Below are 20,880 nucleotides of genomic sequence, written 5' to 3' on the forward strand. Positions count from 1 at the left end.
GAAAGTACCCAGCAAACATACACATTAACAGTAAATTTAAAACTCTACAGAACAGAAACCACACACTCTGCTTTAATTACTGCAGAAAGGTCAGTGTTTCAAACAAAATAGAGGTAAGAAACCATGCTTTTATGACAGGCTCATGCTATTGAAAAACAGAAAGCAAATGTAGGTCTGCCCTTCTTCTCCTACCTACTTACTTTTGATTACATCTTGCAACAGATTTCAAAACAGATTTCAAAGGGCAGCATCTGTTGTTTGAACTATCCATAAAAAGTTCATAAAGAGCTAAGTTTACAGGTTGCTAAGGGTTTAAGAAAAGCACGGGGAGATGCTAAAGAGAATAGAAGAGAATCTGGAAGAAAGGTAGTGAACTCATTCTCTACTTGCATAACTAACTTTGTCAATAGGAAGAAACTAGAGTAACATGTATATTCATGGCTCCAACACATGTTCTCTTTTAATATCCTGAGGAGGGTTTCATTCAAGGCTTCCAGGAAGGGGACGAGAGTAAACAGCCAATTTAGAATTCTTTTCATATTAACCATAGAGATGTATCTTTTGTTAAGCAATTAGAGTCAAATCTTTAACACAGGGTTGGCCTGGTAGAGTATTTTGAAAAAGTTTCTGAATGTTAGCCTATAGCCTTGGTATTTAACAACTTTTATTTTTATCAACATAGAATTCTGTCAAATGCCTAAAGCAAGTAACTGTGGATTTTAAGCTTTAAAGATTACACTTCTATTTCAAAATGGGCAAACAACTGGGCGCTCTGAACAATTGTTCATGAATGACGAGGTGTATATGAAATCGTAAACTTTTAGAGCCCAGGATCTGCTATCATATGTGGCCCTGTATATTTGGTGACAAGTGATATTTTAAAAGTTATATATTTTATTGTTATGTTAAAAAGGTAAGTTTAAATATGAAAACAACCTTCAGGATGTTTTTCTTCCTGTTTGTATCATACACTAGAAAGAAATTTCAGATTAAAAAGAAATCTTTGAATACTGACCAAAATGTTATTTTGTTTAGGAACTATGAAAAGTAGAATTGCTGAGCTAAATCATGAGAGAAAATATATCATGTTTGTAATAAACTACCTGCAATGTCTAATAATATGTCTTTCTGTCAGCCAAAATTTAAATTATATATATATATATGTACACATACATACATATATATGCATATACACATTTTCTTTTCAAAGTACAAGTGAATTAATTAATGCTAACTAACATCATAAATTCTCATAAATAAACCTAACTTTAAATTACAGGGACGTTTCTTAGAAACTGAATGTCAGATGTTAAAGAACCCCACTCATCTATAAAGTGTATTAGTCTAAGAATATCTAATAATCTAGGCTAGAAAAGCATGGAGTGAGAACGAATAGTGTAGGGAGAAAAGACAGCAAGACAGGATAGCCAGATCTTTGTAAAAAGCACGTCATTGCTTTAACTGGAAAATTTCTCTACTGTATAGTAAAAAAGAAAACAGTAAGAGTAAATAGTTTCAAAGCTAAAAAAAAAATCTGCTGCATCATGTCAGCATGTTCTCATAACAAGAACTAAATAAAGTCATTATAGCACTTACCATATTTCATTTTAATTTCTATGTCTTTCTCTTTCATTAAATTCTCCTTCAAGACACAGCCATATATCTCCAAAATTTAACACAGTGCCCAACATATAAGTAAAAATCAAATAGAATTTTTTTTTGTTTTTATCCTTTAAGTTTAACCATCATATATAGGATTCCTGTTTGCATAATTATACAATTAAAATATCTAACTGGTGTGAAATGCTTTCTATATGCCAAAAATGTTTTAAAGCATTTCTGTATTAACTCATTCATTAATCTCAACAACTCTGTAAGACAGGACTTTATTTATCTGTATTATATAGAGTGGAAGCAAAGGCATGGACCAGGAAGGTAATTTGCCCAAAATGAATGAGTGGAACCGTCAACATTTGAATCCAGACACTCTGAGTCAAGAGTCAAAGCCCATAACCATCACAATGTACCATCTCTGTTATCAAAATCAAGCAATGCTTCAAGCCAAGGTAATTTGCCATAGATGCAGTAATAATATACTCCATTAACAGTCATGGTTATAATATACATATTATCATTTAATTAGAAATTGGCAAAAGTTGGTGGCTGAGAGTGGATGCGGGTACAAACTTAACATGGCGAGTAAGCGATGAGAGCAACCTCTCTTGAGATTATAAGCCACTGAGTCATGGGTGGCCAGAGACATCAGGATATTGCTAAGAATATGAAGAAAGGAGAAAGGAGCCCAAATGGAAGGTATGAAAGATGTCGCAGAGGTCAAATTTACCTGACTTGATCATTTAGCCCTGGCCTGGCCCTGCCATGTTCAGTATACACTAATCATAGGTTTCACCTCACATACCAACTCTGGGTAATTGGGAATGGCTGCCTAGAATGTGGTATTAAGATGGAGTGTAAAGTCTTGTCTGGTCTCTGTTGAAGTGTATTCTGCTCTCCCTTCTCAAGGTCTGTGATGAGCTTGGATGTAGATTATAATGCTCTACACTTCCCCTCCTATATGTGTTATCCTTGCACTATATACACTTCCCCTCCTATATGTGTTATCCTTGCACTATATTAACATTTTCATGGCTTGATGCTTGACTCTTAATCTCCTAGAATCACTGATCAGTCCTGTAACAGAAAAGAAATGGGTTGACTCTGAGATGTTTGATATTCGACCCAGAAATATATATAAATTTAAAGACATGGCCTTTAAATTTAAAGGTGTTGTCTACACATACACTAGTGTAGACTGTAGGAAAGTCAGATAATGGTCGTGTTCAGAGAAATCACCCTCAAATGTTGGTACCTGAGTTATTACTGACAAACATGGCATCATAAAGCCGGTAGGTACACCCTACATGGGGGTTCATGCAGCTTTGTATCCAACCCCAGGTATTTTTCAATTCACCTCAGTAGTTTCACACTGAGAATTTCAGGTATGTTACAAGTTGAAGAGTTTCCCTCCAAAAAGATATGTTGAAATCCTAATTCCCAGTACCTCATCATGTAACCTCCTTTGGAAAGAGGCTTGTGGAAGATGTAATTCGTTAGGATGAGATAGTAGTGTAGGACAGACCTCTAATCCAATATGATTATTATCCTTATAAAAAGAAGAAATCTGGACATGAAGAAAGAAATGCAGAGGGAAAATGGTGTGAAGACACATAGGAAGAAGATGGCCATGTGACTGGAACAAGGCATTTAGGAGCCAACAAACACCAAAGACTGCTGGCACATACCAGAAGCAGAAAAGGTACAGAAGGGTGCTCCCCAGGGCCATTAGAGGGAGTATGGCCCTGAAGACACTTTGATCTTAGACTTCTAGCGTCAGAATTGTGAGTCAATAAATATCTCTTATTACAAGCCACTTATTTTTTGCTTCAACTGAACATTTTATAAATGAGAACATGAATATATACTCTTATTTTGTACAACGGCATTTTCATTTTCATTGTTGTATAGTATTCCATTGTATAAATCGCCATGCTTTATTTATCTATTCAACCATTGATGGACCTTTGGACTTTTTCAGTTTGGGACTATCAGACATCATGCTACTACGAATGTTTCTGTCCTCTTTTGATACAAATCACATTTGTATTAATTAGATATTGAAAGAGTGGAATTAATGGATAACAGAGGAAACATATGTCCTACTTTAGTAGACAAAGGCAAGTAATTCTAAATCATGAGATAAATTCACACTGTCTCCAGTCTGAGGCTGCTGCTGTTTGTTCTAAAACTCAATGTTGTCAGTCTTTTTAATTTGTTAACTGAATTCCCACCATTGTGGTGGAAGCATAGCCGTATCTCACTATACTTTCTAAGATCTCTGTAACTTGGATTCTATAATACACAATTATGTTTTGAAATTATTTAAGTCAACTTACTTTGGACTCAAGTATTTATTTGTTGTTGGTGGTGATCATCCATGAATTATGAGAATGAAAGACTGCTTCTTCCCTAGCTTAGAACGCTAGAACTGATCAGCAAAATGGTATTTTCCACTGTGGAGAAATTTACTACGTTTGTTCTTCACAGCCCACCTCTGTGGTCTTGTGGTCATAAAGCATTATGTTAATCCTAAATGCTATGTGTTCCCTATCCCATCAAATTGATATTGGATTAAAAAATGACCTCCAGAATGATTGCTAACTCTGAATTGACTTCACACTGCGGTCACAGGTGATTTGGAGATTTACAGCCTTTTAAAACATGATTTCTGTATATCACAAAGAAGATATAAGCTCCCCAAGCTGCCTCCTGTAAATGTCTCCTGTCTTTATTATTTCTTGTTGGAGAGGCTTTTCTTTTCCTTCTACAATCACAGATTCATTACAAAGCAAACTGGGGCTAATTGCAGATTTTAAATAGCACCACAAATTGAATGATTTCAGTTTTAAACCTGTCTCAAATATAATTTATGGTTTTCTGTTACAGCTATTGGTTTTTGTACTACCTGGACTGAAGTTGCAAAAACACTGATATTCGCCAGACTGTCTCAGTCTACTGGCAGGGTGCTTCTCCCCATCATTAGACAATAATTGGTTAAGGGAAACATGGTGTGAGGTACTGGGAGCTAGTGGCCTGTACTTAAAAAGCAAACTCTATTCTCTCCCTTCCAGGAACTTGATTTGGTTTCTCCCTACTTGAAATTTTATTTTGAATCTGAAAATGTTACCTAAACCCTAATTCAGAAATCCTTTGCAAGGAATCTGAATAATTTGCTCACCAAAAAAAAAGAAGAAGAAGAAGAAGAAGAAAACAAAAAGAAAGAAAAAAGAATCACAAAGAGAAGAAATAGCCAGCTACCTGCAGCTACCTGTAATCATAGCTCTGAATTGTTTTTACCTAAAAGGTGATTAGGAAGAAATTTTATTTTATCAGTTATTTCCAAGCAAAATTTCATTTTCTTATTGACAGAAAGATTCATAGATAAGCATACTAATAAGTAACAAACTATCCTGCACACTATCAAGGTAGCTTCGCACATTTCTAGGTGTGAAGAAAGGCACTGGGAACATTAATTAGCTGTGACTATAACATGTCCCAGATGAGACCAGCTTTCTTTCAGCTCCTTCACTTGCAACTAAAAGTGAAAAATGTTTATCAGCTGAGGTCAAGCTCCGGAAATGAGTAGCAAATGTAAAACACAAGCAGCACAGAATTGTTCTACATTGAATCTTGTGGGTGGATATTTGTACAGTAACCCCAAGGGTCTACTTTAACTTTTCAGAATAACTGAACTGCAAAGCAAGAAGACACTTACCTATTCAAAGTTCATGAGAGAGACAGAAAAATGATGAACTCTTGCAAAAATTTCCCAGCCTTCTTTCGAAGAAGAACCACAAATGGAAATTTGCTGTAAAGACCAAAAAAGCTTGTAAAAATGTTAGCAAGAGGATGTGCTTCAGGCTTCTGTGTGTGAAAAATGTTTTTTACTTCCTCATTAACACAAATTTGGCAAAGCTTGGTATACACTCAGCCATTTGGAAAAGAAGAAAGGCTTTTGGTGTGTCTTATGATAAAGGATTTTTGAAGTGCATAATAATTTTATAATAATTTAGAGTAAGTTTATGTTGTTTCAGTATGTGCACAGTGGAAATGAACAACTTTTATAAATAATAAAATAGTGACTAAAGTATTACTATTTGTTGCTGTTGTTAATATGTTTCAAAAAACATCAACAGTTCCTAGCATATAGTGGAAACTTTTAAAACATGTTTCTTTCCATATGTCGTACCTTTAATTTGTGCCCAAATGTATTATGCTCTAGGTAATTTAAGTGAAAAAGGAATTTATTAAAATAGGTATTAAGTGCTTCTTGGAATGATTGGGAAGTATAGATAATGTGACTCAGGAAATAAGTAGTACACAAATGTTTCATATTTTCAGCTTTATGGTGAACTCTGCCTTTTACCAAGTCTTTATTTAAAGACCTGGGAGATCCTCAAACACAGGAAGAGACAATATACTTCTTGTTTGGGCAACAAATAAACAGGGAAACAAATGATGATGGAAATGGTATCTAGCAATAACAAGACCTAATATATATCCAGTAAAATACTAAAGGGTATGATCATGTGGTTTATATAATTTGACAAGTTAAAAATTAATTTGGTTAATATAAATGGACTATCTGGGGTATTCAAATTAAAACCTCCTGTTTATCAAAACAGTAAGCTCTTTTGTCTACTGAACCTTTAGTACTTCAGATTATTGGCAGATCCATTCTTTTGTAATGAGCACCTTTCTAGGAATGGGAAGCAATTCTAAAAGGAAGTCACTGACATCAGAGGAAGAATGAAATATTCTCCACATGGTAAAAAGGGAGGGTTATTAATAAGATCAATGACTATATTTTTGAAACACAGTGGAAATGTCTTTATTTTATAGAAATGTTCTGTCCAAGAAACCACTTCATTTTAACTTCCCTACAACTTACTTAAAATGTTTTGGGAACTTAATAACACAATTCTTCATTTAACTTATATAGTCAACTTAAAAAAATGTTTTTCCAGTTTTATTGAGAAATAATTGATATACATCCCTGTATAAGTTTTACAGAAACAGCATGATGGTTTGATTTACTTATATTGTGAAATGATTACCAAAATAGGTTAGGTTAACATCCATCTGCTGACATGGATACAATAAAAAGGAAAGAAAAAGGAAAATAAATTTTCTCCTGGTGATGAGAACTTTTAGGATATACTGTCTTAACAACTTTCCTAAATAGCATACAGTAGTGTTAGTTATAGTCATCATGTTGTACCTTACATCCCCAGTACTCATTTATCTTATAAATGGAGGTCTATACCTTTTGACCACCTTCCTCTAGTGTCTCTCCCCCCATGCTCCACCTCTGATAACCCCAAGTCTGATCTCTTTTTCTATGAGTTTGTTTTTTTGTTGTTTTTGGTTTTTTAAGAGCCCACATTTAAGTGAGTGCAGACAAGTTGCACACATGAATCGTGTTCACACAGAACACAGTTTTTTCATCTAAATTCTATCTTTTAAAGCTTTTTTTCAACTACTGGGCCACAATCATGAGACTCTGGAGCAGATGCACCTGTTTTCATCTTTGCATCTGCTTTACATAGCACAGCACTGGACACAAAATACATGCCTAAAATTACTTACTTGAATGATTGAATGCATGAAGCTGGTCAGTTTATGACTATATCAAAAGCTATGCAATACCAAGTTTCAAGTTTAACTCGGAAAAATTTCAGTAAAATAGTAATGATTTTCCCGTCAATAATTTTATCACAGAATATTGCAGGAATAATAAAGGGATTAGAGACATTTTCAACCAAAGTAAAATGAGATTTATAATTCATATAATATGTATATTTTCTAATTACTTTTTGTATGTTACCTTATTTAACCCTCACAACAAGTTGATGCGGTAGGTGTTATAATTAATTTCATAGATGAAGAAATAGGATAGGTGAGCTATTTACCCAAAGTCAGAGAGTTGTAAGCAGTATATATTTTATGTGTATTAAGATATATGTCTTACATGGTACTGATGTATGTGTTGTATACACACATATTAATATAAGTATTACTATATTAAGTAGATAATGCATGTCACTGAAGAAAAAGATTTATGGAGCTCAAAGCAGTATTATTAGTAGATATTAATTTAAAACATTTATAAATGCAAATCTTGCCCCACTTTTTTAATGTCAACAGATCCTCAGGTTGTTCATAGTGAATTTTGTATTTCACAATGTTTAACCTACCCCAGTCTCCCAGCTCAAACAATTGATAAGTAGTACACTATCCATTTTGTCTGTATAGCATCTGGTATCCTAAACATTTTTCTACTAAAGAAAATATTCTACAGAGAAGACAACTCCACTGAAACAAAAGCTGATGGACAGAGTGTTGCTTTCTTTTTAAAGATGTGTTTTAATTTATCAGTCCCTGGAGAAGCACAGGTTCTTTTCCTCCCCCATTTCTCTAAGGCATATGCACTTGCTTCAGCTCTGCCCATCTTTAAAATGATCGTTACTTCCTCAATGGCCTCTTTTGCATAATGATGTCATTTTTGCTGTCAATACCACTATAATGCTTTCACACAGAGAGTATAAGGAAGAAAAAAGTTGAGTAGTATTTTTCTGGAGTCTCATTTTCTCTTGTCCTTTTTCTCCTGGCCTTGTGTCTACCTGACCATATATGTGACATGAAATCATGTGGCAGTTTTATATTAATCTTTCACATTTGAGTTGGGTGAGTCATAATTCATTAAGAATAAGACTGTGTCTGCATGGAAAGATGCTCAACATCACTAATTATTAGAGCAATCTAAATCAAAACTACAATAAGATACCACCTCACACTGGTCAGAATGGTCATTACTAAAAAGTCTACAAATAACAAATGCTGGAGAGGGTGTGGAGAAAAGGAAACCCTCCTACACTGTTAGTGGGAATGTAAGTTGGTGCAGCCACTATGGAAAACAGTATGGAAGTTCCTCAAAAAGCTAAAAATAGAGTTGCCATATGATCCAGCAATCCCACTCCTGGGCATATACCCAGACAAAACTATAATTCAAAAAGATACATGCACCCCTATATTCGTAGCAGTACTATTCATAATACCAAGACACGGAAACAACCTAAATGTCCATCAACAGATGAATGGATAAAGAAGATATGGTACATATATACAATGGAATACTATTTGGCCATGAAAAAGAACAAAATAATGCTATTTGCAACAACATGGATGGACTAGAGATTATCATACTAAGTGAAGTAAGTCAGAAAGAGACAAATACCATATGATATCACTTATATGTGAAATCTAAAATATGACATAAATGAAATTATCTATGAAACACAAACAGACTCACAGACATAGAGAACAGACTTGTGGTTGCCAAGGGGTGGGGTGGGGGAGGGATGGAGTGGAGTTTGGTATTAGCAGATGCAAACTAGTATGTATAGAATGGAAAAACAACAAGGTTCTACTGTATAGCACAGGGAATTATATTCAATATCCTGTAATAAACTGTAATAGAAAAGAATATGAGAAAGAATATATATATGTATAACTGAATCACTCGGCTGTACAGCAGAAATTAACACAACATTGTAAACCAACTATACTTCAATTAAAAAAAAAAAAAAAAAGAAAGAAAAAGAATAAGATGCCTGAGCTCAGTGGCAGAATTAACCCTGAATTAGCACTGTTGAATGACATGGTTCATTTACACAGTGTCACAACTGACAAAGAAAATTCTGTTTATCAGAAGACTTGTATAGCATATCTGTTGCCACATTTTCTGGACACTCGAGCATTCCCAATTTAAATAGGTCATTATATTCTTGTAATAGTTTTTCAGGAGCAGACTTTGGTTTTCTTAAGCAGGAAATAAATATATTGACATATAATAGATAGCTCAGAAAACTGAAGACATATTTGAAGAACAAGGCTGGGGATAAACAAAAACAGAGATAGTTCCAGTGGTCTAAGGAGCAGGAAACTATAATCAAAGTACTCAGGGCATTACCCCTGCGATGGATGAAGTGGCTAAAAATCTTTTCTGTTTTTGATCACTCTGCTCAAGGTTGAGATTCTATAGTGAATGGAATAGGACAAATGTGGATTATGTGCCCACCTACTTGCAGGATACCACGGTGGACAATTCTACTAAATGACCAATCCATCAAAGCAAAATTGGGAGCTTTTACCAGAATATAGGAAAACTGATGTGGATTGGCAAAAGCAACAAATTTCTATTATAATTCTATTATAATTGTCAAGAATTTAAACACAGTTTATTACAAAGTTTTTTCAATTCACAACACACCTGAGACCTAAGTTAGACCAATATTTTCAGAGTCCCTTACCTTTTTTTTAGCCAGAAAATGATACCAATTCATACTTGAGGAAGTTAATCAGATGAAGACAATAGCTTTATTGTGGCAGAATAAATCTTAATCTGAGATTTTAAGCATCTTCAACTAGAGCACAGAAGTTCGATTGACCCTTGCAGAATTCATTTGAAAGATTAAGTGAAAACACCAGCTCAACACAGAAAAATAAACTGGTCCATGAATGAAGTGTTAACCAGTACTCAGTATCTCAGTCCTTTCCTGGAACGTAGGGTGGGTCACATACCTTCAGACACCTTCTCAGTCTCTCAGGCCACAAGCACTGAGGATATAAGGAGGATCCGGGCCTCATTGCTATGGCCCTGGAGAGGTTACTGCAGTATGTGAGATTGAAAACATGCAAATATATTCTGCGTTCTGCAAAGCTGCCTCCCCCTTTTCTCTCTTCTGGACAGCAGAAAGCCGAGCAGAGCTGCAAATCTTGCACAGCGATTTGAAGACGATGGCAGGGCAACCTCGTGTGGGAGTCCTAAACCTGACACTCTGGTCTGTCTGTGCTGGCCTCACTGCACTCTCAGCTTGTCCATCACATGGCTATGGAAGCAGAACAGGGAGCGAATGTTCTGTGTTCCTGGCCTCTAACCACATATTTGCATCCTGGCGTGTTCTCCTAGGTGTGTCTGTTCGAGAGAACTGTCAGCTAAGGTTACGCTTCTCTTTCAAGGAAGAGAGTCTTTATTTTTCACTCTTGGACTTAATTTTTTGTGGAAAAATCATGCATTAGAAGTACAGAAGGTTTTTGTTTATTGTGATTTGGTGGATTTGTTTCTTTGTTTGCTTCGTTTTTAGTAAGGAAGGATTACCAGGCCAAAATTGACCAGTATCGTTTTAAGTAATATCTGCAAAACAGTCAGGATCTTAAGTAGATAAAATACTGAGTAGAAAAACTATTCCTCTTTATCATATGACAACTTCAGCCTTCCCAGGCAAGAAGGAACTGGTTTTGTCAGGCTTATAATCCAGCAGGGCTCAATTTACATCCCTGTGAATACTCCCATTAAAATAATATAAGCTCCCAATTTAAGATGGATCTCTAGTACAATCATTGTCTTCCATCCTGAGAATTGACTGAAATAAAAATATTGAATGGAAAGCATAGTTTACGGACTGTATCATATTAGTTAAACGATTTGAAATCGCCATTTCTGTTAAGTCAAAAATGGTTAAACATTAGCTGCTTTCTATGTTTCAAGCTAGCACAGAATGATTATATACGAACAAGAGAGGTAACTGGAGGTGATTTATAACTGAATGAAAGGTAAAAACTAGAGGGGAGTGGATTAATCGATGAACAATATGAGGAACGCCACACATCCCAGAGTATGGAAGGCTGAGGGACTTTGGAGCCAATTGGGTCACTAGAGGCTGTGAAGTCAGCAACAGGAAACACAAGCAAGGCCAAGGGGCAAGTGGGGTCCCAAATCATCATTATGCAAAACAACTAAACCAAGTAGCAATCCTACAGCCAATCTCAGACCACTGGCATCTGCTAGTCAGGCAAAAGCCCGAGCAGGGTCCTTCTGCCAAGCACCCACAGTTAGAGGAAAGTTAAGGCTTCAAATGTGGCTGTCGTTATTAATTATTGGGTCATGGTCATTTTGGCATTTGGTGGAGGAAGCTTGATAGTTACACAGCTAACATGTCAGACTTCATTCTACCCCATGTAGAGATTCTGTTCAAAGTTCTAACTCAGTGAGGAGAATCAAAAGGAAACTGTACTATTTATCAAGCAAAATCGTAAGAGAACATTCTTTGCATCTTCACCTCTTAAATTCAAAACTTGCTTATGAGGAGAGCTAGCAGAATCAAGAAAATCAAGAAACTCAGACATAAAATCTATTTTAAGAGCAAAGAGAGATAACTCAGGGAACAGAACTTAAAATAATCCAGTCTATAATTAAAAATTTGGGAAAGTATGAAATTTCTAAAATAGAGTTTGCCATGTCAAAGGAGCAATCAGAGAACAAGGTCACTGTCAAGATTAAAATACTAAGGGCAGATTTTTTTTTTAAATAGAAAAAAAGAGATAAAAATACAAATAACCTGAGATACAAAGGACCAATAAAGGAGGTCCCTCAGAAATAAGAATTATATGAGAAAAAAAACCAAAACAAGACAGAATGAAAAACCAAAGGAAACTATCAAACAAATAATGAAAGAAAATTTCCTAGAACTGAAAATAGGCACTAAAATGTAGATCAAAATGGCTTGTAAAGGCCCCAGAAACACATACTAAAAAAATCAATTATATGATACCTAATTATATTCTTATGAAGTCTTAGAACCACAAATTTTTGGAGAAAAAATATTTTTAACCTAGAATTCTATACTTGTCAAATTACAAATCAAACGTAAAGCTTTATTAAAAAAATATATGAAATGACATTGGTGCCTTTCCTCTCACAAAGCATTCTTTAAAAGTCACTTCAGGGTAAACAATCCACACCAAAGAATAATCCAAGAAAAAATAACACATGAGATCAAAAAACAGTGGGCCCTACCAGGAAAGTTATGATGAGAAGTACTAGAACAACAGCAGGACAGACAACCTGGATTATATAACAATTTTAGATTAAAAACAGGAGGAAGTCTTGATGAAAGAGGCATCCAGAAAAGGGGAATCCACAGAATGGATAGTAGGATTAAAAATTTAGAAAAGCATGAATGTATAAAGGAAAATGATGAATTAAAAAAAAAAAGGAGAGGGGGAAAAAACAGTTATAAACTCTAAGAAAAACAAAGTTTTATATGGCTGTCATGGTCCAGTCATAAAGCAAATGAACTGATAGAATGGTTTTAGGCAATTAAAGGAGGTGATTTATTTGAACCTCATGCTAAGAAAATTCTCCTATACATAACACAGAGTGCAGATATTGGATCAGAGGACAACTAAATGCAATCTTCTTATAGTACTTTGTTGAACAACCAAAAATTTATATAATCAAAAAATGTGAAACTACTTTTTAGCATCAACCTAAGGACAACACATAATAAACTTGTTTGTAGTTGCAATATAAAATATTAATATTAAAACATCAACAAAGTACAAATTAAAGCACAACTTACAGAAGGTAGTACATTAACATGGGAGAGAAAGTGGAAAAAGAAAAATGGAAGAGAGAGTAAGGGAAATTAAATGCTAATCTTAAAAAGTCAAGAAATACTGCTGGATGTTAATGGAACCAGAAATTGAGTTTTAAGTATATTATTTAATGTTGAAAATATAATCATTAGAAGAATTATAGTACAGTATATCAAAACTAAAACTTTTATTTTTCACATTGAGGAGTCAAGAGATATTTTCTACATCTGATAGATTGAGAAATAGTTGTATAATTACATTATCTAAAAGCTGAGTTTTTCTTAAAAAGTGGAACTAGGGTTGAAGAGGAATGAGACTATAGACTGAGGGTTTTCTATAGTGAGTTTTTCTGTACAAATTCATTAGTTATCTGGGACATGTGTTGCTCTAATAAATATTCAAACAGAAAAAATTAGGGTAGAATACATAAGAATCATATTGATCTTATTGCTCTATTATGAGATTATCGGTGATTTTATTTTCTTGATTTTACTTTCTGTATTTAAAACATTTGCTTTAAAGTAGATGTATTTTTTAGTAATAAGAGAAAAACTCAGAAATATTCATAAATAATGAAAATAATATGTGCCACTTATTGAATGTCTACAATGTACCCATGTACTCTGCTAGAAATTATATATGCATTTAATCTATTCTGAAAAATGTTTAATCTATTATCATTTCCTTTCACATATGAATAACCTGAGGATCATTGTAATTTACTAACAGAGGTTCACAAAAGAATATGTAATGTTTCAAGCCTAGTTTGGGCCACCCATAAGTAAGCTATTATTACTACCACCCCATACCACCCCAAAAACTTATGATTTGTATGGGAATGTGGCTTAGGATCTTGAAATATAGGGACCTAAAAGATTTACTGTAATTCCCTTCAATGGAGACTGATTTAAGACCAAGCACACACATTAAGAAGACACTACTATATTTAAAATAGATAACCAACAAGGACCTACTGTAGAGCACAGGGAACTCTGCTCAATACTCTGTAATAACCTAAATGGGAAAAGAATTTTAAAAAGAATAGAAACATGTACATGTATAACTGAATCACATTGCTGTACACCTGAAACTAACCTAACACTGTTAATGAACTATACTACAATGTAAAATAAAAACTAAAAAAAGACATAACCAAAAAAAGATGACAAAAAAATAGTTTTGCCATAATTAATATAGATTTACAAGTCATCTTTAAAAATCTGGCCCCATTGATCCAACTGGTTTCTGTATACTTAGTTATCAGAACAGCTGGACATTCTACATAGTCCTGGCTGCCCCTTTGTGGTCCTGTACCGTACTGCCCCTACCCTTGTTAAGAGTTTGGATTCTCAAACAGGCTTTTGAGCATCAGATTCCTCTCTTTACCATTTACTAGCTGTTTGACATTGTTATTCTCCTTTTGGGGTCTTCATTTCTCAACCGTAAAATAAAAATTTTCAAAAAGTATTGCAACTAACCATGTCAATTGTCTTTTAAACATCCATCCCTCCCTTTTTTATTGGCAACAGAACCCCAATTTGAGGCCTAGAAATATTCCCCGCTAAATACTCTGTTTTTCTAGCTCCTTTCAAGCTAAGGGTTGCCATGTAACAGTCCCAGCCAATAAGATGTAAATGGAAGCCAGCTGTAGGCTGTGAAAGAAGCATGTCCTTTCTTGATGGAAAAAAAAAAAAATCTGGCTTCTAGACTGTTCCACCTTCCTCTGTTGTATTTGCCTCAAACAAGGACACAGTGCAAAGAGCTAGGTCTGCAATCTTGTGAGCATGTGAGGAAAAGTTCTAATTTTGACATCAACAAGACATCAGCTACCAACACTTAGATTTCGTGTGAAGTGAGAAAAATTAATAGGTCTAAGCCAGCATACTGTGGTTCTCTGCCACTTATTACCAAATGAATTCCCAACTAATGCTAATGTCTTTCTCACAGGGTTGTCATAAAGATTCAAAGAAGTAATGAATATAAAGAATTAAGATTAGATTCCAGCACAAAGCAATAATTATTACCTGCATTGGGGGAGGAGAGGAAACGTTAAAGAAGCATAGGATTTTTCAGTTTAAAATCTAGCCCTTTGGCTTCCCTGGTTGCGCAGTGGTTGAGAATATGCCTGCCAATGCAGGGGACATGGGTTCGAGCCCTGGTCTGGGAAGATCCCACATGCCGCGGAGCAAATAGGCCCGTGAGCCACAACTACTGAGCCTGCGCATCTGGAGCCTGTGCTCTGCAACGAGAGGCCGCGACAGTGAGAGGCCCCCGCTCGCCGCAACTAGAGAAGGCCCTCGCACAGAAACGAAGACCCAACACAGCCAAAATAAATAAATAGCGTTCCCTTTAAAAAAAAAAAAAAAAATCTAGCCTTTTCATCTCATTGCTAAGGAGAAAAAGACCCAGAGCATTAAATGACTTGCTAAAGATAACTCATATAATATTTATTTTTCTTCACCATTTATTATTGCAAAATGTGATATTTATTAAGCACTTGCTATATAACAAACATTCTGTAAGGGTCTGGGCAATGCCCTCTTAAAGCTTACATCCAATGACATATTTCAAGACTAAAACTAATATTCAACCCATTTAAGGTTTAATTGCATCAAATTACAAAGAGCTTTGATACTGAAGTTTAGCTTGTACCTTAGCAGGGAGGAGGTAGGTAGACTAGTTAACTACCAGCTCCCTTTGCTCTTTATATCAGTTGTTTATTGTAAGATTCCAGTATAGTTCATAGACTCAAACAAATGGCTGAGGCACCATAGCGGGGGCAGAAACAATGGCTATTCCGATCACCCAACTAGTAGGTTTCCATCTTACCTGAACACTGACAGTAGCATATATCAACTGCAACTCTTTTTCTGTTCTTGAATTCCTCCACTTGACTCAGAGACCAGCAGGAGAATGTTGGCTTGACCTGGTTTGAATCATATATTCACTTCTCAGTTAAGAGAATTACATCACCTTGACTGACAGATCCACCATATTGCTTACAGTGGGAGAAAAGTAATTCCCCAATAGGAAACTACTGTGCTGTCTCCAAAAGAAGGCAAAATGAATGTGGAATTGTAAAACAAATCACCTGTCTGCTTACTTAAACCAGGGCTCTAGCAAAAAGTATAGAATAAATATGACACTATGAAACTCTGATACCACCCTAGTTGTGGATGGGGTGTGGGGTTCAAAGGGAACACTACTAGATTCCTAGCCAAGTCTCAGAGTTGTCTTAGCCAGTCGCTATGTGTCAGCATGTGGTATTTTGTGATAGAAAAAATAGTAAACTTGCCTTCTTATTCTTTCCAGTATATCTTACCAATTCTCTTTTATATTCTAAGAAGTTCTTACCTGGAATATATATATAAAGTGTTGTTTTTCTCCTTGCTTATGCAGACTTGTGTTTTTAAAAAAAAGTTTATGAAATAAAGTAGTTGCTCAGTCTTAGAAAACTGGGCCAGGCATCCAATTAGCATACCTCTCTTGCTAGCAGGACTATCAAGATGATTAAGGAGTGTTCCCTCTAGGAGAGGAAAAGGTGTGCTAAGCTGCGAATCAATTTGACAGACTAGTCTTCCATTGACCCTCATAAGTTCTGTTTTCTTTCACCCTTGATTCTTAAGGAACTTTACATTCACTGTTCTTTATATCCTCTTTTGCCATTGTTGTTGCAATTGATAATGTTTTGATTCCTCCTTTGTGTTTTAATTCGTTATCTTATACTCCATACTTATTATTCCAATTGCCAGCACTCTTTGGACAATTCACTGATGTGTAGCACTTTTCCTTTTGGCAGAACATAGCTAAATGGGAAAATTTTCAGAATAGATCATTATTAGAGATAAAACTCTATTTATATAGATGGATGTTACAAGACCCTACTGATCTACTGTCCAGACTCCTTCTTCCCATTTCTCATTTCAGAGTGGCCCTCCTCCAGCTTCAGTGTGTTTTTGATGTCAATTAGCTGTACCTGCAAATCTTATTTGGTGGCCTCACCTAGGGCTATTGGAGACACTTTGCCCATAGGCACGAAGACCCAGAGTTCTTGGGAATTTACATCCCCCTGCTACTCTGAGGCCCTTAGCCAGAAGCTGATAGTGGTGTGAGTATGAATTCTCAGCATCCTGTAAGATCAGGATGAAGCTACCTTCAAAAGGACTTGACCTGAAACAACACCCTTGCTGGCTTCTTCTCCATCAATGTCATGTGCAAAGTCCTATGGCAAGAGTGGCTGTTTTGTTTAAGAACCTGTGAGAACACTGGCACAGAGACTTTGAACAAGAGGAAAAGTGGTATAAGATGAAGTTGGGGTAGCGGGGAGAGGTAAGGGTCATATCATGCAGACCTATAAGGAGCCTGAATATTATTCATAGTACAACAGTTCACACCTACTAACTCTTTCCACCTCATAGAAAAGACTGTAATCAAAAATGGTAGCTGCAATGGGTGGCTGCCATGGCAACGAGTGAAATTAGCTGATATTTACTGTATTTGTCATTGCTAATAAAAGAAGCCTGGGCCATGTAACTAATTTTCTACCAGGGTTCAGGCAATTAATGGCCAGGTTGTACCAAAGGAATCTCCCTATTCACCACTAAAGGAAGATAATCCTTAATTGAAAGTAGGGAGTCAAGGATCCAGAGGCATAGTGCTAATATCCAAAAGTCTTTAAGTATTAAGATCAGCTGGATAACACAACATCATGGTTTAGTTGATCTAGGCCCTATCTAAGCTGGAGCTGTGGGTTGGACACATCAATAATAGGGTTTCTACAAAATGACCTAATCAGCAAAGACTAGAATATAGAGCATTCTAAACACAACCTATGGCAGAGAAGCCAGATTGATGAGTTTCATATAAAATCATCTTTATCTGGTTCTGTTATAGTTCTACTTCCTAGAAAAGAGACAAAACGTAGTCCTTATCTAGGATTTGTACATTTATCTTACATTAGCTTACCACCACTTTTAAAATCTGATAACTTTTCTAAAAATTATCCATAGATAGAAGCTTTTATTTTTAATTACATAATTTTCATTACATTAGGAAGCACATTTTTAAAATAGTATAAAATTAAATTATTTTGACATAAATATAATTTTCCTGAGACTTAAATTTTAATATACCAAGTTTTCTTTCAGTGCAGGCTAGACTTTCATGCTTACTAAAAACATGCTTAGCTAATCACATTATAGAATATGACTATTAGACAAGAATATTTTTAAAAGCTGCCTTAATAGCCTGTAATACAAGAAAAAAACAAACTAACAAGCACATGGAGATCAACTCTTTTATCAGTCTACAAAGTTTTTAAACATCAGATTTTGACACAGGATTACTGTTCACAGGATCAGATTTCAACTTATTATTAGTAATAATGATATATGTGGTTTTATATTTTGTGTTAAAATATCAGTTATGACTTAGAGTGTGAGTGCCATATCCTGCAGTTTCTCAGACACTTACAAGTGATATATGAAAATCATGTATACTTTTTCTGTTTACTGCAGATATTTAACACCAGAAAAAGATTAAGAAAAATGAAATACTCTCCATATGTATGCATGCTTTTTATGAGAAAAAAAGCAGTGCTGTCAACATGCTATTTGTAGCTACTAGCAAATTTAATTTTATGATGTTTTAAAATTTTTTTGCAGTCTCACCTAAGATAACAGCTTTGAGGCCTGAAATAAATAAAATCCAAAAGAATGTAAAATAAAACTAAGAATTTGAAGATGAGTAGAACCTGAGGTGAATAAATCTTTATCTTCCCAATTTTCTTGGTGTTCATAATGAGAAATCAGCCTTACTGTCCATAATCTACATGGTATCATACAGGGGAGACATTAAATTAGTTTGATAGGATCTCCCGCTTCAAGGAGCTTTCAACAGGGGATTTTGAGAGACCTACCATGCATTGAGCTACTGTAGATTAAGTGGTTAATGCCATTATCTTATTTACTCCTAACAACTGTGTACATTAGATATTAGTATTTCCTTTGTATAGATGAGGCACTAAGTATTGAAGAGGTTAATGACTCACCAGCATAACATAACTCGTAATCAGCAGTGGCAGATTTAAGGTCTGAATCCAACTCTCCAAACCACAAAGCTACACCCTCTCCTCTAGCACTAGCCTAATAACTGTGATTTTTGTGATTAATAAGAAATCAGATCTATTTACAAAAACACTGTGTTAAATAATCACACAATTGCAGTAGAAATCCTAAACATCTAGTCTGAAGCATCCTTCTGGTTTTGCACAGTGGCTGAAGCAGAAAATTCTAGACCCACAGAAAGAGGAGCACTTTTCAGAATCAATCTCGTGTGCTTAGGAAAGAAATCGCAAACTGTTAGCAAGCAGATAGGCTGATTCGCTAAATAATTTATACTGCCTATCACTGATTTTCTTCTAAGTAGAAGAATTCACAATGAAACTACTATTCCAAAATGTTATACTTATAAGAGAGCGACTTCAACCATGACTTTCCTACCTGCTATAGTTCACCAAGTGCACACATAGTGATTCTAAGTCAATATTGATTTGGCAGCTCAATATGCTGTAAGATTTATATAGATAATTGCCAAAATTTATATTGATAATTTTTTGTAAACTGACTTTAAATTGAATCATCCCGTATATGGTGAGTTAAAACCAGGAAAAAAATAGGATTGTATGCTATTAATTTACTAAGAAAAGCCATGTGTCAAGAGCACATTTTTGAATTCAGAAAAACCTGATCAGAAATTTCACTTGTAATTTAATATTGCTTCTCCATTTATTGATAAGAGTTATATTTATAGCTGCCAAGAACCAACAGTATAATTACGAGAAGACTTTTTGACCTAGAACAAGAGGATAAGACATTTGTACTTAGCCTGGTAGAATGCTTTGCAGCTTGGGACCAAACAAATTCCATTATTAGCACCTCGGTTTCTTCAGCTTCTCTTTCTCTCTCTTCCCGCATCAATCTTACAAGCTTTGTTTCTCTCTTGCTCTATTCACGGATCTTTGCTCTAATAAAAAGCAAAATTTAAGAAGTTTTCTCACTCTGGCTATACTTTTTACTGCTCAAGGTACAGCACAGAGAATTAAGTTTTCAAAAACCAACTGATAAAAAAGGAAGAAAAAGAGATTAAAGAACATGAAAGTGCTACAGAGATAGACTCAATAAAAAATGTATAGAGTTTTTTTTTTTTTTTACTCTGAATTTTCTTCTTTTGAGGACAACCATGTTCTCTTCAAAGTGCATTTATCTGAAATTATTTTTTCCCTATTTTTATCAATTCTTCATTAAGTTATTGATATATTTTAAACAACACACATTCCCTGTTTTTAAACAACACACATTCCCTGTTTTACTTCTTTCTACAAAATATAGATAAAACACTCCTTCCAAAGATGTTATTCTCCCAGTACACAGGATATGAAATCTTCACAGAAAAGTACAAAGGGAAAAGAAAGCTAGTAGGTTGGTAATGGGACATAGGAGAAAAGCTTGGACAAAGGTACAAGCATACAATTCATCTTCGTTCCCTTCAGACAAAAATAATAGTAATGGCAAAAGGAAATGTGAAGGTGAACAATCCCCTCAGAATCCACAAACAATCCAAGGATAATGATGAAATCTTCCATCTCTTGTAATACCCATCAGTAAGAAACAACTGAATCCTGCTATAGCCTTAAAATAAAGGGTTCTTATTTAAGATAACTTCTGCATTTAAGGTAATATTTACCATAATATGCCACACTTGGTATTCAAACACATAATAAGCTAAAGTAAGTCTGTCCATGACTCCCTTTCCTTAGTCTCTCTC

General features: G+C 35.0%; 1 long non-coding RNA gene across 2 annotated transcripts in view; it reads right to left on the reverse strand.

Annotated features, from left to right (window-relative positions):
• Positions 1 to 20,880, reverse strand: part of LOC118903793 — an 89,333-nt gene that overhangs the window by 11,379 nt on the left and 57,074 nt on the right. The window contains exon 3 of one of the 2 annotated variants that reach the window (XR_005021866.1): positions 15,916 to 15,982. The exons of the other annotated variant lie outside the window; for it this stretch is intronic. This is a non-coding gene — a long non-coding RNA (uncharacterized LOC118903793). Of the gene's footprint in view, positions 1 to 15,915; positions 15,983 to 20,880 lie in introns of those variants that run through there. 2 annotated transcript variants of the gene reach the window in all.

Source organism: Balaenoptera musculus, chromosome 11 (genome assembly GCF_009873245.2).
Source record: "Balaenoptera musculus isolate JJ_BM4_2016_0621 chromosome 11, mBalMus1.pri.v3, whole genome shotgun sequence".
Taxonomy (NCBI): Eukaryota; Metazoa; Chordata; class Mammalia; order Artiodactyla; family Balaenopteridae; genus Balaenoptera; species Balaenoptera musculus.